This window comes from Sminthopsis crassicaudata, chromosome 2, assembly GCF_048593235.1.
Source record: "Sminthopsis crassicaudata isolate SCR6 chromosome 2, ASM4859323v1, whole genome shotgun sequence".
In the NCBI taxonomy this organism is placed as follows: Eukaryota; Metazoa; Chordata; class Mammalia; order Dasyuromorphia; family Dasyuridae; genus Sminthopsis; species Sminthopsis crassicaudata.
Window position 1 is genome coordinate 14432354 of NC_133618.1, and position 17189 is coordinate 14449542.

A 17189-nucleotide genomic window follows, 5' to 3' on the forward strand; every position below is an offset into this window, starting at 1 on the left:
CTTTGACTAGAACTAAGCTGCTCTGACAGAGGGCAAGTAAGTCTCTGGGAAGTTAGCTCTTATTAAGTTCTATATATTCTTACACCTCTTACTGGATATTTTCCTCTTTATTTAAAAGTGCTTGGATTTGGAAAGTAATTATATAATAAAGACAACTCAATGTGTTGCTTAATAAAGGGCTCTCCCCTAAAGACTTGGAAACAATATGACTTTGCTCAGTTAGTTAGAGGAAGATTAAGTGAATATAATCCAAGCTATTATTGCTAAAATGGTGTTTAGTGAAATTCAGCTCATTTTGTGTGGAGGGAGAAGGAAGAAACAGAATGAGGTGGGAGCCAAAAAGCAGAAATAAATATGAGGAAAAAGACTGCCCTCATGAGTAAGGAGATGGAGGTATGCAGGAAGGGGAGGCCGAATGTCAAAGAGATGGAGGGAAAAAAAAAAAAAAAAAAGTTATTTTACATTGATTGTCTATATGGCATTTGATAAGTTGTTTAATCTTTCTGATCCTTTTCCATTCTACCTTCTGTGCAATAGGACAATACTATTTATTAAATGATGTCCATGATTAAAAAGTAAGATCCATCTGTGATTTACTTCAGAAGGTCATTTTGAAATTAAATTCAGATAGTGAATAAAACATGTTTTATAAACTTGAAGATGCTACCTACCTATCAATTGTTAGTATCTGAGATATTCATTGGTGGATCAGTGCTTTAGAGATCGGGGAAATCTTGTCAAACCTCTTTCTCTTCCTCATTTTTCTTTTCTTCCACGTCTTTCTCTTTCTTCTCTTCTTCTTCCACCTACTCTTCCTCCTTCCCTTCTTTTTCATTTTCCTCATCCTTTTCCTGCTTTTCCTACTTTTTCTGCTCCTCCTCATCCTCTCCTTTTCCTCCTCTTCTCTTCTTATTCTTTCTTTTTCTCTTCTTCTTTTTCCTTTTTTTCCCTTTTTTTTCCTCCCTCCTCTTCCTCTTCCATTGTTATTCAGTCACTGTGATCATGCCTGAGTCTATAACCCCATTTGTGGTCATCTTGGCAAACACTTTGGAACACCTTGTCATTTCTCCTTATTTCTAGATTAGGAAATTGAGGTCAAGTTGTAAAGTGATTTGTCCAAGGTCACATATCAAGTGAGGTAATTAGAAGGAGGGGAAAAAAATGAATTCCTAGAGGATACAGAATTGGACTAGGAATCAGAAAATGTTGTTACAAGTCTAGCTCCAGACTATTACTTCTGCATAACTTCAGAATATGATCATGTTTCTTTTTATTTTTTTTTCCCTGAGTCTGGGGTTAAGTGACTTGTCCAGGGTCACACAGCTAGGAAGTGTTAAGTGTCTGAGACCAGATCATGTTTCTTTTGACTTCATATTTCTCATCTATAAAATAGGATTAATAACAGCATCTATTTCACAGGATTTATGATAACTACATCTCAAATGTGTATAATGTGCTTTAGAAAACTTTCTAAACAAATGTCAGCTATTATTGCTGACCTCCAAGCCCATGAATATGTTTTTGATATAGCAATATTGGTTTTGTAATTGTAATGGGAAATATAACACAGAAAAAGAAGTCAAGGAGAAGAGTATGCCTACCTGGCTCTTAGGTTATAACGAATGTTGGGTGCTGGGAAATGATCTGAGAAAGTATAGATTACAGAGCTGAGCTTGTCTTATAGCATGACCAATTTCTGGAAATCCTGAAATCCAAGAGAGTAGCCAGGTTAATAAATGATTGTAGATTGTAGAGGAGGTATGAATTTCTGAATTAGTTTTACCTTGCTAAATGATGGCTATTTAGAAAGTGTCCAAATTGAGGCCATGCTATGTAATACCTATGTGACATTAGTCATGTGATATACATGTGATTTCTGGTTTTAGGTTGCTTAGCTCAAGGTTCTATAGCCTCTGTCAATCCAAGGTTCTTTCCTCTTCATATCAGGGATGAGAAAGGATAAAGGTTGGATATACAGTTATTGAGTGGAACAACTTGTTTGAGAGCTCGTTATGTTTTTCTTTTCCCCCAAACCATGTGTAAATATATATTGGGATCAAATGGTAAAAAGACATCCCCTGTTTACCATCAAAGTAATTTAAAAATGAAAGGAGCATCAGTGATTATCTGATCAAACACCCTCATTTACTAGAAGAGGATGCCCAGTGTCAGAGAAGAGAAATAAAATGATCAGACCCACAGATGTTCGTAAGAGGAAGCCTGTGATTGAACTGTCTGAACACTGTCACATAGGCCTAGGCCTCTTTCCATGAATCCATCTCTACTTTTCTATCAATTCAAGTCTTCCTGAAATATAAGTTTCCTCGAACCAGCTGAGATACATGAGTTTTTAATGGCCATTGTTTCAGGTGGCTTACTCAGGTGGTAATAATAGTTTGCCTCTATCTCTTGTGGTACTTATCATCTCAGGAACTCAAAGCACTTTGCAAACATTAATTAAAAACCCTCAAAACACTACCGTGAAAGAAGTAAGTATTATGACACCCATTTCCCTTGCTGTGAACAAAATAGCTGTAATCAGATTTTATTGGTATTTTATTGGTACTGCATTTCTTTCCTTCAAACTCTGATGCGCATTTTTAAAAATAATATCATTTTTCTGGGAAAGTATCTCTTCAAAATAAAATTAAATTGTTCTCTCTAAGCCATTCGCCTTTCCAGTGCCAAATTAATTTGAAACCAGTCATATCCCTTTTTCAGGTAGATTTTTTAAGAAAAAAAAAAAATCTGGCCCCAGGTTAATTGTTTAGTGCAATTATTTCTTTTCCTTCCTTTCAATACTCTGTCATAAGTAATTAAATTAATTTTAGATCGCTACAGGATATCAATTTCTCAGCATCCTCCCTCCCCCTCTTTAGGAAGGGATTTCATAAGGGAATTGGTTTTAAAATCCATCTTGATCAGTCAGATTTAATAGATTTTTTAAGGTGATACCCAAGAATGGAGAGACAGACAGACAGACAAGGAAATAATATCCCTTAATATGCCTGTTTGCTCTTTTTACAAGAGAAAATAAACTTCAGTTACCACTCTCCCCCAACCTTGAAAAGGTTTAACCTAATGAAGGAGGAAGATTATCTTCCTTGATAAAACAAGCCACTTTGTGCAGGGCCCTGACAAGCTTTGTAACACACTTTTTGTTTAGTTATCTACAATAATGGGATAAAATCCCGGAATCTTTGCAGGGAAATGAAATCCCTAATCTAATCTCAGACCCTGAGAGTTATTTGAATAAGGGTGCGGAAAAAAGTTAATTTCCTTCTTGGTATTTTAACAACTTTGAAGAGGCAAGATAATTTACTGGCATTCCACAATGAGACAATCCACCCAAATGATTCATTTCGGAAGTGTCAAAATGAGCTTGCACAGGATTTGGGAAGAGGATATTGCATGAAATCTGTTTTGATGGTGTTTTGAAGAAAGAATGATTCTTCTCCAGTATGGGCTTTTTAGATTGGCTCTAATGGTGTTGAGGGGGTCAGGGTTATGGTGGGATGACCTCATAAAAGTCCTGTTCCCAGCAGAAATATTTCATCTGTCTTGAGGAAAGCCACATAGGGAAATGATGCACTGACACTGTCCACAGACAGTTCTCCACGATGAATCTGTGATATTTTGTCAAAATATATTGTCCGTACCCTTCAGCTACTTGGGGGTCAGATCTGTTACTTTTAACAAGGAATCCAGTTGTCAAAGGAGGCAATGGTCTTTCAAAAACAGGGCCAATAGGATGAGTGAGATGAGGACAGTATGAGTTTAAACACCTCCTAGCAGAGTTAGTGATGAAGCAGTAGTTTTTGTCTCCCTGTGAAAATTCAACATTTTCAGAATTTTCCTTTAGGAAGAAAAGTTCTTTCTTAAATTGAGCATAGGTCTTCTGTGTTTCAGTGTGATCCATCCCCACTAGAAGAAAACATTTACTAAGCCATTGTTGACAAATATACATGACATCCCCCAAATCCCTTCTTCAGTGTGCATTTAATGTTGAGACTGTGCCCTCCACCAGGTGATTGCCACCTAATTTCCACTGCCATATCACCCACTTCCCCTTCTGGTCAGACAGATTTGTTAGCTACCCTCTGTACTTGATACTCCATGAAGAAAAGGCCTTGGCATATAGTGGAAAGTTCATCATGTCAAATTTCAATTCTCTTCTTTAAGACTTACAAGAAGACCTTGGTCAAGTAATTTCAATGTCTTGAATCCCATATACTTAAATATAAATCAAGAAAGATGACGGCATCTGAGAAGCTTTCTAGCTATGATTTTTTTTTCCTTCTTTTCCTTTTATTTTCTTGCCAAAAAAATCAGGGGTTAAGTGACTTGACCATCTAGTGTCAATTGTCTGAAACTGGATTTGAATTCAGATCCTCCTTATTCCAGGGCTAGTGCTCTACCTGCTGTATACATTTTTTCATATGATACTTATCATTTATATACTGGTCATTATGTGGCAGTGTACTGAGCACAATAGATATTTTATTCTCACAAAGACACTGCAAAACAGGGGCTAGTATTATCCTCATGTTGTAGCTGAGGACAGCAAGTCAGAGATTAAGTAACTTGTGCTTGCTACACCAAGTAAGTAACCAAGTCTAAATTTAAACTAAAATCTTTATGACTTGGGCCTGATGCTTAATTCATGGTGCCATCTTGAAATCCTCAGACCTCTTGGCCATCATCATCTGGTAATAATACAAAGGGTAAAAGGAAATTGATTTGTTTTTGGATTAATATAAAAGCAGATTAGTAGGATATATGTTGCAATGCCAAAAAGAAAGAGTAGTCTTGCTGGCTATCAAGGCTGCTCATTAAGAAAATACTTAATATCACTGAAATTACTTCATCATCAGTCAAATGGGGGCAACAGTCCTTGCTCTTTCTCATCCCTAGGGTTGCTGTGAGGCAGCCTGGTGAATTATACAAGGAGTATGTGGCACCAGAAACCATGGGATTGGATCATAGCTCCAGTTAAATGATTCTTAATGAGTCACTTTGCATTGCGGTATCACTTTTCCTTCTGTAAGGCCCCGACTATTTTACCGTTCATTTGTTAATATCCCCTTGCTTCCTTTTTGCTTTATTTTTCTTTGATAAGACAGTAAGAATCCTGTGCAAATCTTCTTTAACAATATGATGCAACCAACCATGTGTTTCTGCTCTGCGTTCAGCATAACACAACTTTGTTTTTCCCAATTAATAGTATTTTTTTTCAATTACATGCAAAGATAGTTTTCAAAATTCATTTTTGTAAGATTTTGAGTTGCAGATTTTCCTTCTGCAGGGAATAGAGTGAGCAATCTAATATAGGTTATACGTGTGCAATTATGTTAAACATATTTCCTTATTAGTTATGTTGTGAGAGAAGAATAAGGAAAAAATGAAACACAATGAGGAAAAAATAACAATTTTAAACTGAAAATAGTGTGCAAATATTAAATCCTTTAAATATGGATGGCAATTTCGATTATAAGTCATTTGGAATTGTCATATCACTGTACTACTGAAAAAAACTAATTCTATCATACTTGATCATCACTTAATGTTGCTATTATTATTTGCAATGTTCTCCTGATTATGCTCACTTTGCTGAGCATCAGTTCATGTAAAGGATTGTAGAAGGTATACTTGTGTTACTTAATATCATTAGAAAAGTTTTGTTAATTTAAAAAAAAAATAAGTAATTTGGGGTAAAATACATTGCATAACTTTCTAAAATCAAGCTAGCCTGTATTCCTTAATAGTCAATTCCATTCAAAATATATTTAATAAATGCACATTATTACCAAGCACAATATGAATTGCTAGGCATAAAAATATAAAAATGAAATTTCCCTATCCTCAAGAAGATTTTATCCTAATGGAAGATTCTGATAGAGAAAATGTATTATATAATTGTATAGCAGCATATACAAAATTAATACAAAGGGATTATGGAAAGAGTGGGCTCTGGCAGGGCAGGGGATCAACAGATGCTTCTGTTGATGGTTACACCAGAGCTGGATCTTTAATGGAAGCAGGAATTCTGAGACAAGGAAGTGAGGAGGGATTACAATCAGGAAAGAACAGTCATTTCAAAGGAACTGAGTTAAGAGATGGATTGTCATTCTGTCCTGAAAAGTGAAGAGTCCAGTGTGGCTATATTGCAAAAGGTGAATAGTGGTGTAATACATTATATAAAATGTCAATGGTTGCAAAAGTGGTCATGTTGCAAAGACCTTTAAATGAGATAGTCATTTGTATGTACTCCTGGGAAAAAGAGGAAATCATTGGAGTTTATTGAGCAGAGGAAAATTATAAGATCAAGATCTATGATTTAAGAAAAGATCTTTTGGACAGATGAATGGAGGGTGGACTTAAGAGGAGAAAGGCTTGAGTTAGGGAAGACCGAATAGGACAATATTGAAATAGTGAGAGATTTTGATGAAGTGCATCATGCTAATAACTTTGGGATTGATGATAAGGGGTCTTGTGGAAGTGGGAACAGCAACAGATTGACTCATAGAATGTAGAGTTCTGTTGTCTCTCAATTATAATCCTTCTCTGGGAGGAGGTTTCTAGAACCTCCATCCAGAACGAAGGTAGACATGGGAATGAATCAGACTCTGCCTCCAAGAGTGTGGGATTGTGGGTTTCCCGGAAAGCAATCCTTGTTGTGTATCTTCATGAGCAGGTTTTTCCTTTAGTTCTTGTGAATCTGCTCTTGTCCAAGTGTCTCCAGTCAGCACCACAATAGAATCTCAAATTTTCTTCTTCCTGAATTCTGGCTCCTTTTATCCTCCCAGAGAATGGGCTTTTGGGTACTCCCAGGGGCTTGTGGGAACTCTTTACAGAACCAATGATTTAGCTTCTTTAAAGGTGTTCATTCCTTCAAAGGTGTAAACTCCTTTCAGAATTGTAAAGATGTAAACTCTGAACTAGAGAATTGTTAAGTACCAATTTAGCATCTAGGAAAGATTCTAACAATAGAATGTATGAGAATAAAGAATTGAAGAAAACATTGAGATTACAAATCCAAAAGATTGGGAGATTAGTGTTACTGTCTTTCAGGGAAATTATCATCAAAGATATTAAGGAAATTACCTAAAGATTCAGAGATGACTGCTCATTAATGAAAACCTGATGCTCATTTTGGCTTCAGACACCAAATAATATTTGTTTATACCCTGACACACATGGATGCCTGTTTGTGCATCTCTTGCCATCTTGACCTTGTATTTATTGTCCTCCAAGACTGGAATGAACTACCTCCTCATCTCAGCTTCACTAATCCGTCTTAATTTTCAAAAGATGGATTTCACCCAATACTGGTTAATCTCCTCCTAAGAATGGGTCAGTGATTTATCTGATTTTCTGATCCATGATTCAAATCTCATGAATTGTTTTCTATATTTTAAAATAAATTTATACCCATAGTTTGTTTTCCTCATTTGTATGTAAGCTACTTGAGGGTAGGAGCTGATTGATTTTTTTTTTCTTCTCCTTTCTCTTTTCCCTTCCTTCTTCCCTTCCTTGCACCCTCCCTGTATCCCCTCTTTCTCTCTTCCTTTCATGAATCCTTAGCACTTGGCCTATCTTATGAACTTTACTGAGCACTTAATAATTGCATATCAAATAAATGATTTCTTAACTCCTTTAGGTACATTGTTTTTAGCTTGAACTTCTTGTAACTATACATGGCCCCTTCAGCTTGAACCTCCTGCGAATATACATGCCCCCTTCAGCTGAACCTCCTGTGAATATACATGGTCCCTTGAGCTCACCAGGCATTTTAATGTTGACATCCAAACTTAAAGGATCCAAGCATATTTTGATCTCATTAGATTAAACATTATGCAACTTCCCCTCCTTTTTTTTCCCCATTCAGCACATTTCCCTCCTTTCAGTTTCATCCTTAAATGCCTTCTAGAACACTTAGCTCATTTTATATCTTTCAAAAGCCTTTTTTTAGCTAATAAGATAATGTATATAAAAGTGCTTTGAAAGGTAGAAAGAGCTATACTAATGAAAGGTATAATTATATTATGCACTCAGTCTTGAGGGTGTAATAGGAGACCTGATAGCATCTATTAACATACCCTTCTGTTCATCATGAACCTCTTTCAACTCAATAGGGTGGTTTCCACCACCATCATAGTCCTTGAGACAGGTATTAAGGAGTTTCTCACTAATAGCTGGGAGTTTAAAGAGCAAATTGAAAGTGATCTGTAAAGGTTGCTATGGTTTGCCATAAAAGGGCAAGAAGATATGAAGATCATTAGAGATATATGGGAAGATGGAATGCTGCAGTGACATGAACAAAAGCCCTGGGATTAGAGGGCCTAGGTGTAAATCCCACCCCCAAAACTTAATATTCTCCTCAAATTCTGCAAATGAGATAAAATGATTGAAGGATCATAAGAAATGACATGCAAAGTTCTTTGTGAACCTTTAAGTGCTAATTGATATATTATTGTGATTAATCATTGAGAATGTAAAGCTATTGCTGACTCTTTTTCCAAATAAATTTATAAAACATTTTTTAACAACTACTTTGTGCAAGATATTGAATTTCTCTCTGGCCATACAAAGGGAAAAAGAATGAGAAAAAAAGTGAACTACACGGTTCCTGCAAGGAAATTACATTCTTATTATGCTATTTGTGTGTCGATTATAGATGTTCAAAACAAAGAATTACAAATATCCCAGAGGGATTTGTTTTCAGAGGATACTTTTGTCTCATCCATACCTTAATGGAAACCCACTCACATCAGTAGCTGGCAAATACTTTTACTTTGACAGTTGATTGGGAGCTGAATTAGATTGGGGAAAGCAATCAATCAGAAAGAGGCTATTGAAATAGCCTAGTGAGAAAAGGTAGATAAGGAACTAAAGCATGTTGATGGTTTAGGTGAATGGGGAGAAAAGTGGGCAACACATAGTTTTGGTGAAATAAATAATAGTATTAAGCAGCTTCCTGGACATGTGAGGTGAGCAAGAGGGAGCAGAAAGGACAATGCAGTTCCAAATTGAGTAACTAGAAGGAAGCTGTTCATCATGAGATATACATTTTCTTATCTATCTATCTATCTATCTATCTATTTGTTTATTCATTTATTTATTTAGTTATTTATTTAGTTATTTGTTTTATTTTCTCTCTCTTTTTTATTAATTTTTATAATTATAACTTTTTTTTTGATAGTACATATGCATAGGTAATTTTTTTACAACATTATCCCTTGTACTCCCTTCTTTTCTGAATTTTTCCCCTCCTTCCCTCCACCCCCTCTCCTAGATGGCAGACATTCCTATATATATATATATATTAAATATCTTATAGTATGAGATATACATTTTCAAGAATGAGTTGGGGGGGAATATGATGTTTCTTTCTGACAAGTTTATGTTTGAGATGCTTCTGGGACCTCATAATTCCTATATGCCTGAAATCATGAAACTCCTACACAAAACTCTTTTTAGATTTTTTTATCATCTCTGGAAGTGCTCTTTGACCCTGATATTACATCATATTTACTTTCTACTAGAAAGAGAGAGCGAAAAAGAGAGAGACAAACAGACAGAGACAGAGACAAAGAAACACAGAGACAGAAAGACAAATAAGACACAAATAAGTATACATATGCATCCTTTGTGTGTTTATGATCATATATATTAATATAAACACATGGCCTATTTTCACACACATACATGCCAACATATTTAGTCACTGCTCCCATGCATACAAAAGGTACAAGGGAGCCTCAGATGAAGGAAAATCATATTCAATTCCCACTTTTGACACCCACTGGCTCTTTGACTCTAGGCAAATAACCCAGTTTCGGAGTGCTTTAGGTGACACAGTACCCGAGTTCAAATTAAGCTTAGGATAAATCAATGAATTTCTACTTGTCTCAATTTCCTCATCTAAAAGAGGTACAATAATAGGATTGAATGTTGTGAGAATAAAAAGAGAACATTTCCAAAGCACTAGTCAAAATGCTAGATGCTTAATCAATGCTAATTTCTTCCTTTCTAATAAATTCTCAATTTCAGGGAATTTATCATCTGTTTTGGACAAGGGAGTTTCCCCATCTGAGATTTCCCAATATCCATGAAGTCCCAAGTCTAGCTCATATCTTTTTTCCATGAACCAGAAACTTTGGTGGATTTGGGTGACAGACAAATATAACCAAATAATTCTGTCTGCCCTCTCTTCTCCACATCAACTGTCATTGTATCATATATATATATGTATATATATATATATATAAATATATATATACACATATATATGTATATATATATATATGTATATATATACACACACACATATATATACACACATATAATACATATATATGCATATATATGTATACATGCATATATATACATATATGTGTATATATATATACATATATATATACATACATATATATACATATTAGACATTTAATAAATATTAAGCTAATTGAATTAAAATAACAAATAATCCAGGTGAGTGCTAGTTCTCCTTACCAGATCTTGATGGATGTCCCGGGGCATCCATTCCACTGACGCTGTCTGACTCCAAACCAATGAAAATATACAATTGTATTCATATTATGATGCTTGGGCCTGCTATAGATGTCACGTCTGGCTCCTCGAGCTATTTCATCACCATCCTCTATGAACCATACTTAATATAAAATGACAAGACAATCATATAAGCAACACGGTGCCCAGAATCTAAGAAGCTTGTCATGCTGATGGGATGCTTGAAGCAATCATACTCTGCTAGGCTGGCCTTGGGCATAGGACATACTGAATCCTGCTAGAGACACAGCTAGGATGAGCTAAATTGCAAATGTGGTATAAGCATACGTCTATGGATAGCTGATCTGATCGAGATAGAGAAAACCTTTAGCAACACATATTACAACTTGCCTTGTTTCTTTCTTGTCTATCACAACCCCCTCCCAAATAACAGCAACAACCACAAAAATAACAATTACTTATATATGTTGTCTATCCAAGGTGTTGGGGACCTCTCTCAGTACTACATGACATTAAGAGGAAGTTATTCTACTTGTCATGTGACCAAATACCTCCCCCAAATACTTAGAATATCCTAAATTCTTTATTCATAATATTTTGCTTCCTGCTCACTCCATTTATCTGCCTAGTTAATATTCACATTTAGAGAAAAAAGAGGTAGAGACCATAAGTTAAAAGGTGAAAAGACTGAAACTTTGCCTGAATGAAGAAAACAGAATACATAGAAATAATGAATAGATGAATGAATGGATAAATGGATGGATGGAGAGATGGATGGATGGATGAATGAATACTGAAATAATAATTTTTGCTAAAGTCATAAAACTAATGTGGTATAGAAAGGGTGCCATGACTATCCTAGCAATGAATTATTGCAAAGGGGTTTTATTGGGTCTGAAGCATTAAGTATATCCTCAGGGAAGGGGGGGGACAAAGAAAGAATTATATAGAGTGAAAAACTGTGAATTGCCATCTTATCACAAGACAAAACATTTCTTTCCTTTGTACTCTCCTCCCTTCACCCAAGACTGCTACGGACTACTATATGAGGCATATATGGGAGGGTGAGCCATCTTTTTAGCTGTAGTCATACTATATAAAACTCCCTTGCTGAAAGGAGTAGACATAGACTCATCAGTTTCAGTCGGAAGGAACAGAAGAGAGAATCAGATTCAAAGAGAAAAGACAGACAAGAAATCAGATGTAAATACCCTCGAGTTTCCCAAGCTTGTTCCTGAACCTGAAGGATCCCAACGCTCCTCTGTCCAGGGCAAGCTGTGACAGCTTTCCAGTGGCTACAGTGAATCATCCACTCTGCTGACTGTGCCGGAGACCAGATGTAGTCAGCATATGGCTGTTCACATGGTGCCAACAGTACTGTCTATGTCCTGATGTTGCACTCATCACGATGGATGGTCCAACAGACAGACTGGGCACAAAGCTCTCGGCCTGGAATCCTGCAGCCGGAGCTCCCACCTATTGGCCATGCCTGACTCAAACTTCCACTAGATATCATCTTTCAATTGCTCTGCCAAGTTACCAAGGACAATTTTCTGGTAAGAAAATATTCTTCAATTCTAGTTTACTTTGACCTCTAGAGCTCTTCTTATTTCTGCCCCTATAAAAACTCTCCCTGTCATGGTCCAGATGATGAGGATGAGGTTGATGATGGTGACATTTTTGGAAAGAAATAATTAAAATTTGGAGAGAGGCAGAGATATATTCAGAGACATATAGAGGGAAAAAAAGCCCTTCCTGAAATGTTTAGTACTTGTCAAGTATTGTAATAAATGTGGGGAATAAAGGCATTAGGGAACTTAAAGTCACTGCTCTCAAGGAATTTATATTACAATGGGCAGAGATTATATAAATTAGTCATGGAACTTGAGGGGAAAGAAGAGGAAGCTATTGTCCAAATATGATATTGTGGCATGGGCCCATGGGGAAAAAATAAGTTAAAGATTCAAATCTTGGAAATGGAGTGAATTCAATTTGTTCCTTTAATTTAAGGAGGAGATGGGTGGAGATGGTCAACAGGGAGGGCTGGGTTCCTTTGTATCAATTTCTTAGGCCTCATTCCTTTTTTATCTCTGTTTTGTACTTTGCACATCTACGAAACACTTCTTAGTGAATAATTTTTATGATTATCTATTTGTAAATGAGCTAAGAGAGGCATCCCCAAAGTCAGAGAAAAAAAAATAAAAGATAGGAAGAGAGATACAAAAAGCAAAGGGGAAAGACAAACACAAAAAGAATGAGAGACAGAAAGAGACAAAGACAGAGAGAGACAGGCAGAGAACAGAGAGAGGGAAGAAAAAAGAAAGAGATACAGAAAGACAACAACAGAGAGAGAGGAAAGAGACAGAAAGACAGAAGAGCCAGAGAGAAAGGAGAGAGGGAAGAAGAGAGAGACAAAGATAGGGACACAAAGTCAGAGGCAGGCACATACAAAAAGAGACATTCAGGGAAAGACAGAGTCACAGAGATAGAGAGACAGAGGCAAAAAGAAACACAGAGAAATGGGGACAGACACACAACACAGAAGAGAGACACAGAGAACAGAGACAGAATGTCAACATGTTTCATGTGAAACATATAGTGAGACAAGAGCTATTATGTAGATATTCTGATGTAGATGTTTGAGTAATGAGATGAAACTTGTCAAAAGGCTTTTTTCTTATGTTTTGGTACAGATGTGTGAGGAGCTCGACCAATCATCATTCCCGACTATTTCATCAATTTGTTTTGGAAAGCCAGTACTGCCCACCAGGCTCTGCAGTGAAATCAGCCACTGTCAACAGGCTTTTATTGTTCTGTGTATTCACCAAAACTAGAGGGCCTGGGCAGTTTGGTCCTCTGTGTTTTGTCTGCCAAAAACAAAGCAGATTAAAAACAGAAACAGATAGAAAAGGTCCTTGCAGCAAGGGGAAAAAATGAGACTCTCAATTCCCCCCCCAACCAGTATTCATGGGTAGTTACTTTTTTTTTTCTGCTGATTATTGATGGCATGGTGCTGAATAATGCCTAGTATAGACAGACCACTCTGTATAAAGGATCCCAGAAGAATGTGAGATTTTGATCAATAGAGAGCAAAAGTGCAGGAAAGAGATTGTAATCCATCCATCCATTGACACTAATCTCCCTCTACTGATTCCCTGCCTTTTTGCTCACAGATAAATAGGAGGCTTTTGGCCAAAGCTTTATTTTTTCTCTGTGATTCTTCAGATAATCTATGATGTACATTATTAGGAAATTATTTGGAAAAACTTTGCTCTGGTTCTTATTTCCTGTGGTCAGATAATTGTTTCTGTTTTGGCCAGAAACTCTAAAGGTCTGCTTTCCTAGAATGATAGATATAGGTATTTTACTAAGTAAAAAAAAAAAAAAAAAAAAAAAAAAAAAATTCTCTTATTTCTTTTTTTTAACTATTTATTTTTAAAAAATGTACCACAATAGTTTTCAACATTCATCCTTGTGTTTCAAGGGTTTTCCAAAACTTTGTGCTCCAAATTTTTTGCCTCCCTTCCTTCTATAGACATGAAGTAATTTAATATATTTTTAACAAGTGCAATTTTTCTATACATATATACACAATTATCGTGCTGCACAAGAAAAGTCAGATTAAAGTAAAAATATGAGAAGGAATACAAAATACAAACAAAGAACACCAAAAAGGTGAAAATATTATGTTACGATTGACATTCAGTCCCCACAAGTCTATTGGAATTGTCTGCCTCATTTTTTCACCTAGCCTCAATTGTTGATTGGGCATTGCCTCAGTCAAACTGAGATCCAATCAGCACCTTACCTTGAAAAGGCCAATGCATTCCAGGTGATCCAGTGTCATTCTGATCTGAACCCATATGTCCCCAGAGGAGAATATAAGGCTGGTGACTTTGTACAATGATACCTTGCTGAAATCCGATTCATTTGAATGTCATGGTATTATTTCCGTAATGTCAAGCTCCTCTTAGAAAACAGACAATCCATACAAAGTTGAAATGGGAGCTAGAACCTTTCATAAATTGTAATTTTCTTCCACCCTGGCATAGAGGTTCAGTAGGGGCTCTTCCACATAGAGGTCAAAGGGATATTAGAAGTCATTCAGGTCAATCCACTTATGTTAGACATGAGAACGCTGATCCAGAGACATTTAGTTACTTACTGCCATAATAGACTCATAAGAAACATTTCTCACATATGATTTAATTCATGGTTCTGCTCCTTTATAACCTATATGACTTTAGGCAAGTTACTTCACTTATATGGTCCTTAATGCCCTCCTTGGAAAATAAGCAGAAGCAAAATTTTGATTATATGATGTGGTGATATAGAAGGCACCTGCCAGTGGCTTCTGGAGGTCTAACCTGTAGAATGGATATTTTCATGTGAGAGTGAGAGGATGAGGATGATGATACAAGAAGACTGAGAGGCTGTTGAATTTTCTGACCTCCCTACTGAGAAGCAGTTGCATTCTCTCACCTCTGACCTCTCTCCTCTTCCCTCTTTCCTCCAATTTATTTCATTCCCAATCCACAAGGAACATTTGCGAAAGCTGCTTTGTAACTCCTTCAAGTGTTATGATTCACAACTGTAGAGGATCTCAGAGAATTGACCTGCCCCTTCACCTAGGCATGATCCTTAACAATATTAAGTTAAAAAGTTTTTGTACAAACAAAACAAATACAGACAAGATCAGAAGGGAAACAATATATTGAGAAAAAAAAAATTACATCCAAGGATTTTGATAAAGGCCTCATTTCTAAAATACATAGAGAACTCACTAAAAATTAGAAGAATACAAGCTATTCTTCAATTGATAAATAGCTAAAGGATATAAACGGACAATTATCAGATGAAACAATTTCTAGTAATATGGAAAAAATGCTCTACTATTGATTCAGACAAATTGAAATGAAGACAACTCTGAGATACTATTACATATCTCTCAGATTGCCTAAGATGACAGAAAAAAATAATGAAAAAATATTGGAGGGGATGTGGGAAAATTGGGACACTAATACATTGTTGGAAAAGCTGTGAAGTGATTAAACCATTCTGGGGAGCAATATGGAACTATGCCCAAGGGCAATCAAACTGTGCATACCCTTTGATACAACAGTATTTGCAACTAGACCTGTATACCAAAGAGATCATTAAACAGGGAAAAGCAGCTGTATGTGCAAAAATGTTTGTAGCAGCCTTTTTTATAGGGCCAAGGAACTGAAAACTGAGTGGCTGCCCATCTGTAGGATAATGGATGAATAAATTATGGTATATGGATGTTATGGAATGTTATTATCAGGAGAACAATTTCAGAGAGACCTTGTACATATATCAACTGATGCTAAGTTAAGGGAGTAGAACAAGGAGATTATTGTACACTATAGCAATAGCAAGATTACAGAGTGATCAATTCTGATGGACATGGCTCTTCAACAGTGACATGACTCAGGGCAATTCTAATGGACTTGTGATGGAGAGAGTCATCTATATTCCAAGAGAGGGCTGTGGGAACTGAGTGTGCATCACAACACAGTATTTCACTCTTTTTGCTGTTTGCTTGAATTTTGTTTTCTTTCTCACTTTTTTCCTTTTTGATCTGATTTTTCTTGTTCAGCCTAATAATTGTGCAAATATGTATAGAAGAATTGCTCATGTTTAGCATATATTGGATTACTTGCCATCTAGGGAAGGGAATAGAGGAAAGGAAGGGAGAAAAAATTGTAACACAAGGTTTTGCAATGGTGGATTTTGAATATTATCTCTGTATATGTTTTGGACATAATAATATTTTATTTAAAACAAAAAAGGAAAATAAGTAAATGAATTACCTGACCTTTAATACCGTGGCTAGCTCTTGATCTAGGAGCTTCTCAAGTTGTTGATTGTACTAGTAGAGATGTTCATCCACTTTTGGTGTTCACCTGTCATCCAACTATCTCCTGTGTTTATAAGAAGTTTCAGCATTCCCAGATATCACACCCTGCTAAAAATCCACTTGGGCTAAGCAAGAGTGAGGGCAACTGACAGGTTCAAAGTTATTGGTTGGTCAGGAAGATGTCTAACCCAAGCACATGAAGAATATTTCCAATGAATGAGTGGATAAGAATAGCTATGAAACGGGTACTGTGGAACACTTACAACTTCTTCAGACAACTGAGATGCCAAGGTCACACATTATATTACAGGCCACTGTGAGTCTACATGATTATTGTCTTGCCACTGTATTCAAATTACTCTGGAAGAGAGAAAAAGGGTGATGATTTTGTGATACTCCCTTTATTTAAATTTTAACCACCCACAAGTCAAGATCAGTCCCTGATGTCATTGACCCTCTTTGAAAACAAAGGGCAAACCAAGAAAACAAACAGTAGTAGTTATTGAAGTTATTGAAGTAGTGGTTGTAGTGGTGGTGGTGATAATGGAGGAGAAAGAGGAAGAAAAGGAATAAGAGAAAGAAGAATGATAACTATTGGCTAATATTAAGTATATAAAGATAAATTAGTTGTTTTTTACCAGTGATTCCTTGAATATGCTATAGAACTAAGATAAAGCCAAAGAAAGAAGGAGGGGAGAAAATGGAATAACAGAAAAAGGCATAAATATGGTCAGAGATAGACAGTTGGAGTGGACAGATACATAGAAACAGACAC

General features: G+C 36.1%; 1 long non-coding RNA gene across 1 annotated transcript in view; it reads right to left on the reverse strand.

Moving 5' to 3' along the window:
- The window catches only part of LOC141553107 (uncharacterized), a 70999-nt gene that overhangs the window by 53146 nt on the left and 664 nt on the right, over positions 1-17189 (reverse strand). The window contains exons 2-4 of the long non-coding RNA XR_012485284.1: positions 16373-16774; positions 10516-10675; positions 1602-1705 (exon numbers count right to left, since the gene is read on the reverse strand). This is a non-coding gene — a long non-coding RNA (uncharacterized LOC141553107). The remainder of the gene's footprint in view (positions 1-1601; positions 1706-10515; positions 10676-16372; positions 16775-17189) is intronic.